Source organism: Equus asinus, chromosome 24 (assembly GCF_041296235.1).
Source record: "Equus asinus isolate D_3611 breed Donkey chromosome 24, EquAss-T2T_v2, whole genome shotgun sequence".
Lineage (NCBI taxonomy): Eukaryota > Metazoa > Chordata > Mammalia > Perissodactyla > Equidae > Equus > Equus asinus.
The window spans coordinates 43,085,298-43,101,613 of NC_091813.1; the positions used below are offsets into that span (position 1 = coordinate 43,085,298).

The 16,316-nt window shown below is 40.1% G+C and overlaps 1 protein-coding gene across 3 annotated transcripts in view; it reads right to left on the reverse strand.

Annotated features, from left to right (window-relative positions):
• The window catches only part of PDSS2 (decaprenyl diphosphate synthase subunit 2), a 269,187-nt gene that overhangs the window by 16,264 nt on the left and 236,607 nt on the right, over window positions 1-16,316 (reverse strand). Inside the window, exon 8 of one of the 3 annotated variants that reach the window (XR_006519200.2) lies at window positions 11,470-11,610. The exons of the other annotated variants lie outside the window; for them this stretch is intronic. The gene's annotated coding sequence lies outside the window, so the exon portion shown is untranslated. The remainder of the gene's footprint in view (window positions 1-11,469; window positions 11,611-16,316) is intronic. 3 annotated transcript variants of the gene reach the window in all.

Below are 16,316 nucleotides of genomic sequence, written 5' to 3' on the forward strand. Positions count from 1 at the left end.
CACTCAACGACTACTGCACTTCCAGTTAATACTCAGATCTGCTCTCCACAGAGGCGGGCTCACAGGGCTTCACAAACCAAGGGATCTGACAGCTTCCATGTGTAAAAAACACCCATTTCATGACCCACCAGTAATATAATCCTTCATGGAACGTATTATTCCTTACAGACATCTGTATACACTTCCACCAACGAAACATAAACTATTGGCTCAAAGGAAGTCTTTTAGATATAATTAACAGACCATAAAAGAGACTCGTTTTTACTATAAATTAGAATACACAATAGGTCTATCCTGACAAAACAATCTTGTCCTTTGTAAATAAATGTGACAAAAGATATATTAAGCTGGAGTTCCTAAACTTGGCTGACCCTAAGATTCACCTGGGAAAACTTTAAAATGCAGATGCCTAGCCCTCATTCCTAGAGATAGAGTCAATAAGCCCTAAAAAATGGTTCTTAGGCCATTCCAATGATGAGCCAGATTTGGGAGTATCTCACTCACCGGGGCAAATATTTTGAGTTACTGTATTTTAAAATAGCTGTGTTGGGTTTATACCATTTTAACCACACTTCCAACTGGTTGTCTCTGCAGTGATCAAATTCAACTGAACAAGCATTTATTGGGCACCTATATGGCCTATGCATATAGTAGGGGCTGGAGACACAGAGAGGAACACATTTACTGCCTCCAGGACTACCTATGAGAGGGCCTGTCATAGGGCTGTAGAAGCAGAGAGGATTGAATGGAACACTGAGGGACTGGACCCGTGACCTTGGTTCTAATAGCTGTGAGAGAAAGGCCACAAGTAAAAAAAATTCCACTTTTGCCTTCACCTACGTTTCACCTGGGCAAATCCCAAACTGACGCATACAGAACTTTACATATTAGGATGTGGCCAAAAGTGCGAGTGTGCCCACTCTGTCCTTTATGGTTTGAAAAACACTTTAGAGATAGGATAAATAACCCCCCAAAATACAAAGAGATGAATTATCAGTCTGTTTTATTTCCCTGACATAGCACTTTAGGGCACTAATATAATTAAATCTTGAATTAAGTCAGCTGAATAACTAAGTGCAGCATCACCTGAAATAAATTAAGTCTAAATCCCCTGCTAGAGCATCCAATTAAAGATATTAACACAGAGAGAAGAGGATGCAAAGTACTTAAAGTGCATTATCATTGAACATTTATTAAAAGGTGTTATTAGACACCTTTTCAATGATAAATGTTGCTTTTATGAGACCCTGTTTTTTCTTTTTTTTTGAGGAAGATTAGCCCTGAGCTAACATCTGCTGCCAATCCTCCTCTTTTTGCTCAGGAAGACTGGCCCTGAGCTAACATCCGTGCCCATCTTCCTCCACTTTATAGGTGGGACGCCTGTTGCAGCATGGCTTGCCAAGCAGTGCCATGTCCACACCCAGGATCCGAACTGGTGAACCCCAGGCTGCTGAAGAGGAATGTGCGCACTTAACCGCTGCGCCACTGGGCCGGCCCCAATGAGACCCTTCTGAGAAATCCTTGTATGCCTCTGAAAACTATTTGGTTCAAAAGTCCTCTTAAAATATTAAAGACATGCCCCTGCCATGGGCTCTAAGTAGCTTTATGAGAAGCAGAGGCAGCAGCCACTTTTCTCTAGTGAAACCAGAGAAAGACTTTATGACCTAGAAGAAACCCCAAGCACACTTTTATCTTCTCACCTCGTTTTGCAGAAGATACTGGGATGAGAGAGGCTAAGTGATGTGCACAAGAGTCCACAGTACATTTGTGAAATAGCCTGGGTTTCATTACTGCACATCCAGAGCTCTTCCACTCTATAGCACCGGAAAGGATTTGCAGACAACCCAAGTTATCTTTCACCCAACCAGGCAGTGCTTAGAGAGAATGAGGATGCTAAAACTCATCTGGAACATGGGGTAGACCCTGTTCTAAAGAAACAAGAGTATGAAACAATATGTTAAAGTTTTTTTTATGGTTGAAAACACCTGGACAAGGGTAAAAGGAAACAAATTGAAGCCATTCTGTTATGGGAAGAGACCACGTACCTCCTAACCACGTGGTAGAAGAGGGCCACGCTTCCCTAATGGAGATCATGAAGCTGGCAGAAAGGTAAGATGCAGTAACGATAGGAGACTTCAACCTCTGAACATTTGCTAAAACTCACATTCTATAGTTGACAAATTCTTGGCGTGCCTGACTGATAATTTTATGTATCAGAAGATAGGAGAAATTTTTGCTTAATTATGTCAACATAATTATATGTAAAGGTGATAGAAATTTGGCAAAAAAAAAAAAAAAAGTAATGCCATCTTGGTATTAGAATCAGAGGAAGAAAGGACTAGCAGGCCTGGTTTTGGACACCCAGACTCTAGATTAGGAAAGTGCATTGCAAAAATAACTTTAGTGAAAGATTGCCATGATTCCAAGAGATAAGTGGAAATACAGTTCAAGGGTGATGGGAGTCTCTGAAAAACTAAATTCCAGCAAGGGGCATAATTAATTATGAAAGAGACCAAAATAATGGCTACAAAATAAGGTCTCTCAGGGCTCAGATTTGAAAAGGCCCAGGTGTACAAGGAGGAGCCTATCCCCTCTCCACTGCGGAGCCATGGCTGAGCATCTGCTCTGCACAACACACCACTGTCCAGATAGGATGTTATCCCTGATTTGAAAGAGCTGACAAAGGAGAGAGACAATGCTGTAAAAATTGTGTGGGAATCACCCATAAGTCTGTGTTATCACTAGGACACTTGTCATAATGTTTCAAAGTGCCGTACCCCATAGAAAAATGTTCAGAAACATACAACCTTAGAATCTGTGAGAGACTGATGGGGAGGGACGTGAGGAAAGGAGATGATGACAAAAGTAAGGGCCTTCAAAATTTAGAGGCTATAATATGTCAAATAAGAACAAGTATGCTCAAAATATTTGCAAAAGATAATATATTTATTTTTAAGAGAAGACAAAAAGGAAATAGAATAAATAAAGAATGACTTAAAAATTGTAAAGACTAAAATTCCATGAAGAGGAGCTTTAAGGATGAAATGTGCATTCAAGTAGCACATCGCAGGTTGTCAGGGGGACCTTGGATGCGGCTACCATCCTGGCTTTCCTCTGGCTCCTGGTGTCCTCTGCTTTCCAAGACCACCCAGCCTCCCATTCCAAACACAACCTTCTCCTCTAGGACAAACAACCATGTAGCCCTGCCGATCTCCTCCCCGCCGGCAGCCCTCTCACTCATTTTGTCTGCTGTCCCTGTTGGGCTTTCATCTTCTGGCACTTCCTCCTCTGTCTCACTTTCACTCTGGAGACCTGGTTCCCAGTCCAGAGCACCTTCACAGGGGCGTCCACCCACCTCTGTCCTGCTCGTGCGTGCTCAGAATGCACATCAATGTCCTTCCCAGCTATTGAAAGACTATGAGAGATCTCAGAGCTGGGAGATTCAAATGACTAATGTCCTCAAATGTAGAACAAAAAAGCAGAAGATGAGGACAAAGGTGCATTCTGGAACACAGACCAGTGAATTTATGAACAAGTATGGCAAAATTCCAGAAAAGGTTATTAAATAAATGGTTTGTGAGCTCTCGAAAAAAGGCAGTGGTGGTCGCAGCCCCAGGATGGGTGGGGCACAATGGGCAAGTCATGACAAAGAGCTCTCATTTTTCTTTTGATATGGCTACTTAGCTATTCGCTTCAGAAACAGTCAAAACAGAGTATATTCAGATTTTGGAAACTCAGTCCTTCATGGATAAGACATAAAAGTGGGGTCTGGATTAGAGTGTGGTAATATCGATTCACATATGTCAAACAACTATTGTTAGAAAATGTTTAGTAGTGGATTGAGCAGAAAAGCTATCTCTAGTGTTGTGCTTGCTATACGACTCAATACTTGGTTTCTTACCCTTATCACAGTTCTACGCATTGCTTGAATGAAGATGGAGAAGAAATGCACATTAAATTTTAATTTTCAGATGTCATACAGCCAAAAGAGAAAGATAACACATGGATAGCATCAAAATTTTAATGATTCTGACACGTTGAACAATAGATTGACACTAGCCAGCTGAAATGTAACAGAGGTAACTGTATAGTTGTGCATTTAGGTCAAAATCAATTGTAGGAGTGTAAACCTCAGTTTGGCAGTGACTCATAAAAAATGTTGAGGATCTTTGATAAACACATTCTTTATATAAGCCAAGACTGTGATGTAGATACAAAAAAAGGCAGTTGCAAACTTTGGCTGCATCAACAGACGTACATGCCCAAAACACAGGTGGGAAGGGGCTTACTGCACTTTTTGATGGTCAACTCACATTTACAAAACTGTGTTCAGTCCTGGGTGCCATGTGTCAAGAGGGGCAAAGACAAGATAGATTGGGCCCATTATTAGGAGGACGAAGTATTTGGAAACATGTCATCTAAGGAATGTCTAACCTGGAAGGAAGGCTTAAAGGAGGATATGAAAGCCATCTTCAAATATCTAAAGCAATTAAATGGAAGGAGGAGCAGTCCTGTTCTATATGCTTCAGGGGGCAGAACAAAGAGCAATACGGTGAGCTTCTCTGGGAAGCAGATTTCAATTACAAACAAGAAAAACTTTCAAATGACCAGAGTTGTCTAACAACAGAAAAATTATTTTTGACAAGCTGTGAACTCCCTATTATTGAAAGTCCTCAGTGGCTGGATGACCACGTCAGAGAAAGCAGGAACGAAACTCTTAGCTGATGGGGGAGGTGGAACAAGGCTGCCACCAAAGACCCATCCAACTCCAAGATTCTAGCTGACAGTGCTTCAACTGAAAGATCTGGTCAACTTCTGAGCGGCAAGGCTTAGTACAAAAGGAGAAAATACAATTGAAACCTTTCTCTAATATAATAAACTGTTAAATGCATTGCCAACAACACAAAAAGCATTCCTTTTACTTAGAGGAACAAATTAAAAGAATCTATAGAAAAAAATCTATTGATCTTAAATATCTTACTTTGATAAAAATGGAAGGAGATGGAAATAAGAGAATTTTCAGTGATTTCCTCAATCACACGAATTCACATGCAAAGACACAGTAAGAATGGTAGTGCTTCCCAACACCAAAATAGCAATAATAATAATAGCAATGACAACAAAGACAGTCCCATATCATGTGTGTGCAGCACTGTCCTAAGATATCTAAATCTATATCTATGTATGTCTATGATAAGATAGACATAATAGTACCTACGTCAGAGGGCTGTTGTGAGGACTGGAGAGAGAGAGAGCTATATATATATATAGATCCTTAAAAATAAAAACTTATTTTTGCTAAAAATCTCAACCAAAGACTGACTGTAGTAGTGGTACATGGGGTTTCACACAATGACAGGACATTGCCTCATGTCATTTTCACTATTTTTAAAACCAATCTCAGAGTTCATCATACTCTAAGTCATTGGATAAAGGATTAATGAGTTCAAAATGATAAATATAATTTATCCATGCTTCAAGAATTTTACTGTTCTCTAATAAAACATCGGAGTATTTTTCTTTTGTAAAAGAGCCTATAAAATTCCTGTAAAATAGATTTGTATTGAGCTTTAAGATACTTTTTCTTTCTTTCTTTTTTTTTTGGCGAGGAAGATTAGCCCTGAGCTAACATCTGTTGCCAATCTTCATAGTTTTGCTTGAGGAAGATTGTCACTGAGCTAATATCTGTGTCAATCTTCCTCTATTTTGTATGTAGGATGCCACCAAAGCATGGTTTGATGAGTGGTGGGTAGGTCCACACCTGGATCCAAATCCATGAATCCTGGGCCACCAAAGAGGAGCATGTGAATTTAACCACTATGCCACCAGGCCGGCCCCAAGATACTCACTTTTTAACAAGTTCTCTTTATTCTTTTGCAGAACTAAAATCATTCTGTGTAATTGTGTGAGAGTGCATGACACACACGCTATCTTCCACTGCTCTCCTTTTCCTGCCGAGTCCTGGGACCTGAAGCCCATGGACATGGGAGGTAAGAGGGAAGGTGGGCTCTAGCAGGGATGAAACACCACTATTTCCATCATGGTGGCCCTCCAAGCACCTTGGAGCAGAATCCCCCAGATGAAGCCACACAGGAAGCTTTTTTTAATCTTAGAATGAGGAGTTCTCCTAAGACTGATGAATTCATTTCTGCTGTTTTATACCCATAGAAACAATAATCATGGATAGGCAGCGAGCAAACGTTAGGAAGGAAACTCTGGACCTGGACATGTGTGACCTTGGGCAAAGCAACCTCTCTAAGTCCACCTCACCTGTAAAATCGCAAAGAAATATTTATACCATATGGAATTATTATGAAGAACAAGTAAGATAATGTACATGAAATTACTTTGACATCAGTAAAATGCTATACAAATGCAAGGTGTGAAGGAGAAGGAAGCATGAGGTTCACTGCAAAACTTCATGTAACGTTTACATAATGCACCTGGCTTTAATTATAAACCTTCATGGACCATTCTACATAGATTCATGAAGGTGATTTAAATCTCTGATTATTAGTGAATTGGAAACATGCTTGTTTCTGAAAAATGAACTTCCAAATCATCTTGACCATTTAAAATTTAATCTATTCGCCCTAAAAGGAAAAAAAATGATAAAGACAGGTTTGGTATCATTTTTCTTGCCCTGTCCGCCACCGGTGTCTATTAGGCTCAGTCTGGATGGTGTGTGGCCTCCTGTTCAAAGTGAGATTTCAGAATTGATCTTAAGGCTCAGCCTCTCAGCTAGGACATTTAGGAGTCCATGTTGTGGACTAACTATCTACAAAGAGCTGCCCATAACCAGATGACTCATTTCGTATAAATTATCATGTCTGAATAAATATATCCTGATTATATGTATAAATACCCCTAAATCATATATATTGACATACCTAAAATTTAGCATCCCTACAAATATACATAGGTAGTTTAGCGATATTTTCATGTAGTTAAAAACATTTCACTGGCATACTCAAAATTGACCTAAATTGTTGACTCTATGGCAGAGAATTCAGGCAAAGAGCTACTTACTAAGTTAAGAAACAGAGGTCAACCTGTAGCTCAGGGTAGAAGCAGATGTGCCTGACTTAAAAATGTAATTAAACAGAACAAAATGTACTATTTAACTCTTAGTTTATAAACTTTCACTAACATTTGACAGGTTGGACATTTGAGGTTAGTAATATGGAATTATATTAAATTGAGCCTTAATTACATAGGAAAAGCAATCACTGCTTATGTCTTCTGAAAGAAAATTTAACAATGTATAAATAATCACAGATTTATCCATATTCTGATTCAAAGCTAATTTTTAATGTTAGCATCATATTCTAAAGAAGAACTTATTTCTACATATTGAAATTCAAAAAGCAAAACTGGGACTGTGAAGTTTTTTAGCAAACTCTGTAATAAAAATTCAATAAGCAAAACATATCATAGGTTGTAGAATGCAGCGATGAGCCACTCTTGCCTGTAGCTTTTTTAGGAGTGAATCAATAAACAGTAAGCTCTGTAATCTCATGACAAATACTATGCCGGTTATTTAATTAAAAAGAACATTGTGGGACAAGAGCACTCACAACATGTAGGTATCAAACAGTCCTGGGGTTATTTGAGGAATACATAAGCTATGAATTCTAGTTTATTCTCCATGAATTAAAAGTTCATGGAGAGTAAATTTGGGTTTCTGTTATTTTGTTCGAGTCCATATCTTACTCTTCCATTTCTTAAATCCTTCTTATGTCCCAAGTTTTCCTCTGCTTTAGTATTTGGATGCTGACACCTGAGGATCACTTGCTTCAAAACTACTATCACTACCACCACCACCATCTGCCTGACCGTAGGTTCCTAACATACTGACATGCGCGCTGATACAAGATGAGCTCAAAACACATTTTTGACTTCCATCACCAGAAAGTACCTCAAACAACAGAACAACTCTATCTACTGAGCGTAATGACAATGAAATAAATTAATACTTCAGCCAAAACTTCCAGGCCGGCTGCATCACACTGGGGGCAAATGCAGGAATCAATGTATGGAGTGAAAAAGTTACTCTCTGTGCCATGTAAATGTAATCATATCTGCACAATTAACATCTCTTCCAGATGTAGGACGTCTCTAATGTTACAGTGTAATTGAAGATGTATATGTTATCTAGATCCGTGCCTCCCTCAAGAGAATGGTGATGAGAACTTGTTTAAATGGTTATGTCTATAAAACTTTCTTGGAAGAGTGAACAATACTTACCAGTTAAAAAAAAAAAAATCACTGGGACCAGCCTGGTGGCATAGTGGTTAAGTTTGCACATTATGCTTCAGCACCTGGGGGTTTGCCAGTTCAGATCCTGGGCACGGACCTACAAACCATTCATCAAATCATGTTGTGGCAGCATCCCACATACAAAATAGAGGAAGATTGGCACAGATGTTAGCTCAGCAACAAGCTTCCTCAAGCCAAAAAAAAAAGGGAGGAAGATTGGCAACAGATGTTAGATCAGGGCCAATCTGCCTCACCAAAAAAAAAAAAAAAATTACTGTACTGGTTTAGCAAACATAAATCCTAAGACAGTCATTTACTAGCCAATCACTATTTCTGAGATCAGAACTGTTAGATCACAGAGTAATGCATATCATTTTCTAGATATGTGTAAGACCAGAGCCTATATACAAATTTTCTCTTACTCCTTTTTGTAGCATGTCTAAAGCACCCTGAGAAGCAGTATGGTGGTAAAGAACACACACTGTGGAGTCAGCAGACCTGGGCAGAACCATGATTCTATGAGATACTAACTGTATGAACACTGCTAGGTTATTCAACCTCTTCTCCATAAAATGAAGGGATTCAGAGACAGAATTTGATAGAACCACTTGATTACAGTGCTTAGTGTGTCTTGACCAGAGTGCACACTAAAAACCATGCATACGATGGCGTGCATCTTAAAGAGATCACAGCACATAGAAAGGCCTATGACCTTTCCTAAGAGGTACACACAAACCTCGTCAGGAATGAATCAAAGATAAAGGTTAGCATAACTTCCTTAGATCTAGAACTGGGAGACCTTCCACAGGGGGCACCATTGCGCCATGCACGAATCAACCTTCAGAGGTTCTGCTCTGGCTTTATTATACTCTGGTGGATAGGTAAGATCTTTCAAGCCAGAAAGTCAAGGACTTTCGGGAAAGGGACAAGATTTACTCGCCCGTAATCTTTAGTAGCATCTTACACATCACTAACCTAATGTTGTAGGTCCTGTGATCTCTACTGCTACCTCAGTAATTCCGTTTGAAAATTGAGGTGGCACAGCCACCTTGTTATTTCAGGAAAGGTGGTTAAGCACATCCGGATCAACACTCTGTCTGAGGTGCTAAGTGGGGAGGTTAAGTAGTGCCTATAGACGCTGCTTAGGAAACAAGGGGGAATGGCTTCAGATGTACCAACTAAATGATTTAAAGCTTTCTGATAGATCAAGCACCTTGAAATCACAAAAATCCTTAAATCTGTACTAAATCAGGCTGTGGGATTAGTGTGAGTTTGGAATATCAATCTAGGTAATGACAAAGACTTCTAACTTACTAAAACCACATTCAGCATCTACGAGAGGTCTCTCTCTCAAAAAATACAATTTTGGAAAACCCATGCCTCTCAACTGTTTTTTATGACAAGGAAAGAGGCTTCCCTTCAGATCTACTTAAAACTGTTTCAGTAGACTAAACAGGCTCCTCTGTGGGGACAGAAGGCTCTGCCCTCTACATAAAGGCATATAAGCACTCCCTGTGCACAGGTGGCTCCTGATACCACAAACTGGGAGCAATAATTGAATCCAGCTATCCTGCAGTGCAGAGCATTTACCCACAGAACCAGCCTGGTGGGCATTTTTCGTTAGCTTTCTAGACTAAGATTCACAAGGTTACCCCAACTGAATTTGTTTCAACCCAGGGAGTGCAGGGCATTGAGGATGTAACCATTTGATTAAAAATATACTCGGGGGGAAATAACAGGAGCAAAGGTGCAGTCCAATATGCCTTATAAATTAGAAGAACAGAATATAGGCACAAACATCTGGCGTATCTTGGGTTTTCCTGAATTCAACAGTAGTTCAACAGGTATTTACCGGATACCTAGTACGTGCCAGCACTGTGTTAGGCCCTCAGGAGATAATGGTGAGCAAACCAGACACGATTCCAGGCCTACAACAATGACCTGGTGTTCATTAAGCATCCAAGTCTGCCTTAGCTTCCTGATAAATGTTAGATATTTTGTAGACATGTAATTTTTTAGGGGCCAGTAATTCAAAGTGGTAAATTTAAGAATGTGAGAGACTGCCCCACTAAATATGATTGTTATGAACTAAACAATTTAACATTTTAAATATAAAATTAGAAACCGAAGAGCAACAAGCTAGGAATATATGATTTGAAGAAAAACAGAGCGATTTACAACTGCCTAGAGGACTGAATTCAAACAGTATCAATAGGGGCCGGCCCAGTGGTGAAGCGGTTAAGTTTGCACGCTCTGCTTCGGTGGCCCGGGTCTCGCCAGTTTGGATCCCAGGTGCGGACATGGCACCTCTTGTCAAGCCATGCCGTGGCAGGCATCCCACATATAAAGTAGAAGAAGATGAGCACGGATGTTAGCTCAGGGCCAGTCTTCCTCAGCAACAAAAAGGAGGATTGACAGCGGATGTAAGCTCAGGGCTAATCTTCCTCAAAAAAACAAAAACCAAAAACCAAAAACCAAAAACCAAAACAGTATCAATAGTATTTGGGCTAACAACTGAGAGGGTGGCATATTTTATGATGTCATAAAGAGGCTTATCATTTATATCATTTAATAATTTTATTCATGATCCACAAGAGAATAGAGATTATGATCATTAAATCTGTTGATGCCATTGAGGTGTGTGGGATTGCTAACACCTCAGAGAACAAGAATCTAATTTTAAAATAACATTAAGAAATTAGAAGAACAGATCATCAAAGCAAGATGATAGTCACTGGGGACAAATGCAAAATAATATATTCAGAGACTTACGGAGGAAAAAAAACTAGCTTGATGACAGGGAATGAATGCATGTCCAGAGGGCAACTGTTTTGAGAGAGGACTTGAGGGCTCATAATAAGGCACAACTCTGGTTCAGCAGACTAACTGCCGCTTGTGTGATTGGAATTTATTTTTGGTTAAAAGTTTCACATGGTACAAAAGCCTCTCTGCTTTATTATAAACGGAAATTGAGCAGTGATTATTTTTCCATCATTAATAATTGTATTTTGAAGGAGATTTAGAATCAAAGCCAAAGTTGCAAAATCTGACTTTAGGAAATTAATCGTTTTGAAAAGCAGATTGAACAAAATATAGTCATTATTGCTGCAAGGAAAAACACTTGTCTGAAATGTGATTGCCAAAAGAAAAATAAATGGTTTTATCTGATTTTTAAGGAAACGAGGAGGGGAGGATTTCAAACTTTCATACGGCGGCTCTGGCAGCGTCTCCGGCAGCGACCCCGTGCTGTGGGCAGGCCATCAGCCCAGCGCCTGCAGCGTGTGCTCAGTGCACTAGCTCTCCATTTCCTCAGCTGTCCTCCAGCACCTCAAACACTCCTTGAGGCCAAGCCTAAAAATTCACAGTGTAAAAAATCACATTTTCCAACTGCATTTCTGCCTATTGCCAAAGAAGCAAGCAATTCTTTAGGAGCCGAGAATTAAATTCTGGTTATGTCACTAAAAACATGACTTCGGGCAAGTTATTTTTCAGTCTCATAACCAGCTCAGGTCATAATCTGGAAAAGTTCCAATTCAAATCAGAGTCTACACTTTTAAAACAGAAATCTTTATGCCTTTATTTACATTTTTACGTGTTGTCTTCCAGTCTTTATCAAGCATATAAAGTTTTACATAGTTGCACCCATATCATAATGGTATTTGGATTTTTTTCTTTAAACTCTATATAAATATCTCATCCATTTGGACCAGAAGTCCTTTATGGAAAAAGATGGGAGAAGAGAATGTCAATGCTTCTACACGGTCTCCATAATTATCACTAAAGCAGAAATGCTAAATGTTAAGACACCTTCAAGAAGTTAGAGGAAATGAGAGACTTAGTGCATACAGTGATGCTGTATGGAATATTTTACCAAAGGAGCTAATGTAAAGTCTCAGGGTAGGAGAGGCAGCATCTGCCCAAGAAAGGCGTACAGGGAAGAGAAAACACAGCAACATCTGGTCTCTAAACGTGCCAACGTGAAAAGCTCAGAGCCAGTTAGCTAGGGTTACGGGAAAGAACGAGCACACAAAAAGAAGAAAAAAAAGTCTGGCTTTGTCAGTAAAGAAAGGACAATAATATTTATAGAAAATTTTCTATACTCAAGGTTCAAAAAAGTTGAAGTTTGGACTCAATATGCAGTAAAATGGTTGAAGCAATCTATGTATAATAAAAGAGCAGAAATGGCTAAAAGGACAAACCTTGGAAAGGAGAATCATGACATGAGAGGAAAGACTCTTTTTTTTCTCCTTAAAGGCAAGTGATGGTATGAGATCATGCAAATGCAAATGTCTGTGGACAGCACTGTTTGCTGGTGGGAAGAGAATTTTAATGTGCACCCTATGCAAATGCGTTTTATAATAAAACAAAATGTGCAAGGCCTTCTGAGGGCCGGGGGGCGGGAAGAAAAGAGCAGCAGCTCCAGACACCGAGCCTGAGAGGCATGGGAGGACAGGCCGAGGAGTGGGCCATCGCAACCCTGAGCTAATTCCAGGGGAGAGCGCATGGCAAATGCCCACTCCCCACAAAAATCGCTCTTACATTTGACTGAGAACTGGAAGCCTAATGAATTAACACCTGCAAAGTCTTTCTTTATTGAGTGCTTAACCTTGAGCAATTCTCTGTGCTTAGACTGAACCTCAGTAAGAAGACATTAAAAAAACTCAACTCTCTGTTCTGTACTGAGTCATGGGGAAAATTATATGAACTGCACAGTAAAGATGGAGATGAATAAAAAGAGAGCTCCTATAAACCAGTTCGAGTCTTTGTGTCAAAATTAGCATGAACGTCAAAGCCCATTTAAGGCCCAGGCCCGGGCACTTGTGAAAGAATGAGCAGGAGGCCGACTTGCAGTGCTGAGAGAGTCTGGTTTTGACCAAGTGATATTTAGTCAGATCTGTATATCTGAAGCAATTATTAAAAAGACTTTGGGAAAAAGTCTCTGTCTCTGTGATGGAGATATTTAAGCCAGCCATTTTGAAAGTGTTAAAAAATTAAAATTGTGGGAAGCCGAACCATAGGTGCCATGTTTTGCCTGAAGTGGTAGAAATACCATCTGCCTCGGTCTTTCAGCAGCATGCGTATTTCAAGTAGCAGGAGGCTAAGCTGCAGGCATACGCTCAGCTCCAGCTGGGGAAAATACACAGACGTTTGTAGATGTTTTTCTAACCAAGGGTAGTCAACATACTCGTTTTCTTTCAGACGTATATATTAGTTACCATAGCAAACCAAGCGTGAATGTGGCCCGAGAAGCTTCTCCACTGGTCCCCCACATGCCCGTGAGTTTCTACTGTTCAATAGGTGGCGCTCTTCCCTCCAGCACGGCGCTCAGTCAGCTGTGCTTAACCTTGGGGCCGGGAGCCTGGGGAACATGGACTAGCCTGCGAGATGCACAGCCAGGCTGCAGACCAACTGCTGTAATTTAGAGTCCCATAGCACTGTGCCTATGAGCAAAACTGTTAGCACCAGTTTTTTGGTCACAATTCACTTCCGGTGACTACATTCTGTTAATAAAACTTTTCCTGCAGTTTTAACTAGATAAGATGTTCCCTGTTCTGCCATTTTAGAAGCTACTAGGTAGAATCACTTGATAAACGGCTTCCATCCTTGCCCAGTCCCCAGGTGGACAGGTTTCAGTAGTGGGTAGAGTGCTCCTGTGCTGGTGTTAACCACTTACAGAGGTGAGAGAGAGCTAATGAATTAACAGTTGTCGAGGGGCTGGCCAGGTTGCATAGTGGTTAAGTTTGGGCACTCTGCTTCGGTGCCCAGGGTTCACTGGTTTGGATCCCAGGTGCGGACCTAAGAACAGTTTATCAAGCGATGCTGTGGCAGGCATCCCACATACAAAGTAGAGGAAGATGGGCATGGATGTTAGCTCAGGGCCAGTCTTCCTCAGCAAAAAAGAGGAGGACTGGCAGTGGATGTTAGCTCAGGGCTAATCTTCCTCAATGAAAAAGAAAAAAGTTGTCGAGTGCTTTGATATCTTGAGATGAGAGGCATTGCAGCAGTGTAAAGTATTCATATCCAGGTTCTATCACAACAAGAACTCAATTAAAAAGTAATTCAATTTCTTATCTGAGTGTTTGAGGCCAGACCACTGTTTTGCTGAATGTGACAGACATTCTCGAGATCCAGCTGAGACTGATTTTGAAATGATCACCTCTTGTGCCCTCTCCCCTACTTCGTTGCCATTCTGAAACTTGACAAAATTTGAAAGATGGCATATAAAGCCACAGAGCACATGGCCAAAATAATTTTCTGTGGTTCTTGAAATCTGATTTTTCAGATAAAATTTGGCTCTTGAGTAAATACTCACCACTTAGAAATGAAGAAATTTCCACCAACAAATAAATTTCATGATAGTCTCCAGAAACGGCTGGTGAGTTTTTTTTTTTTTAATTAATGTTATGATAGATTACAACCTTGGGAGATTTCAGTTGTACGTTATTGTTAGTCATGTTGTGGGTACACTTCTTCCCCCTTTGTGCCATCCCCCCACCCCCCCTTTTCCCTGGTAACCACCGATCAGATCTCCTTGTCAATATGTTAACTTCCACCTATGAGTGGAGTCATATAGAGATCGTCTTTCTCTGACTGGCTTATTTCGCTTAACATAATACCCTCGAGGTCCATCCACGTTGCTGCGAATGGGCCAATTTTGTCTTTTTTTATGGCTGAGTAGTATTCCATTGTGTATATATACCATATCTTCTTTATCCAATCATCAGTTTCTGGGCATATGGGTTGGTTCCACATCTTGGCTATTGTAAATAATGCTGCGATGAACATAGGGGTGGCAAGGGACTCTTGGGATTTCTGATTTCAGGTTCTTAGGATAGATACCCAGTAATGGGATGGCTGGGTCATAGGGTATTTCTATTTTTAACTTTTTGAGAAATCTCCATACTGTTTTCCATAGTGGCTGTACCAGTTTGCATTCCCACCAACAGTGTATGAGGGTTCCTTTTTCTCCACAACCTCTCCAACATTTGTTGCTCTTGGTTTTGGATGTTTTTGCCAATCTAATGGGTGTAAGGTGATATCTTAGTGTAGTTTTGATTTGCATTTCCCTGATGATTAGCGATGATGAACATCTTTTCATGTGTCTATTGGCCATATTTATAGCTTCTTTTGAGAAATGTCTGTTCATGTCCTCTGCCCATTTTTTGATCGGGTTGTTTGTTGTTTTGTTGTTAAGCCGTGTGAGTTCTTTGTATATTATGGAGATTAACCCTTTGTCGGATAAGTGGCTTGTAAATATTTTTTCCCAATTAGTGAGCCGTTTTTTTTGTTTCAATCCTGTTTTCCCTTGCCTTGAAGAAGCTCTTTAGTCTGATGAAGTCCCATTTGTTTATTCTTTCTATTGTTTCCCTCACCTGAGGAGTTATAGTGTCCAAAAAGATTCTTTTGAAACTGATGTCAAAGAGTGTACTGCCTATATTCTCTTCCAAAAGACTTATTGTCTCAGGCCTAATCTTTAGGTCTTTGATCCATTTTGAGTTTATTTTGGTGTGTGGTGAAAAAGAATGGTCAATTTTCAATCTTTTGCATGTGGCTGTCCAGTTTTCCCAGCACCATTTGTTGAAGAGACTTTCTTTTCTCCATTGTAGGCCCTCTGCTCCTTTGTCGAAGATTAGCTGTCCATAGATGTGTGGTTTTATCTCTGGGCTTTCAATTCTGTTCCATTGATCTGTGGACCTGTTTTTGCACCAGTACCATGCTGTTTTGATCACTGTAGCTTTGTAGTATGTTTTGAAATCGGGGATTGTGATTCCGCCAGCTTTGTTTTTCTTGCTCAGGATTGCTTTAGCAATTTGCGGTCTTTTGTTGCCCCATATGAATTTTAGAATTCTTTGTTCAATTTCTGTGAAGAATGTTCTTGGGATTCTGATTGGGATAGCATTGAATCTGTAGATTGCTTTAGGTAGTATGGACATTTTAACTATGTTTATTCTTCCAATCCATGTGCATGGAATGTCTTTCCATCTCTTTATGTCGTCGTCAATTTCTTTCAAGAAAGTCTTGTAGTTTTCATTGTATAGATCCTTCACTTCCTTGGT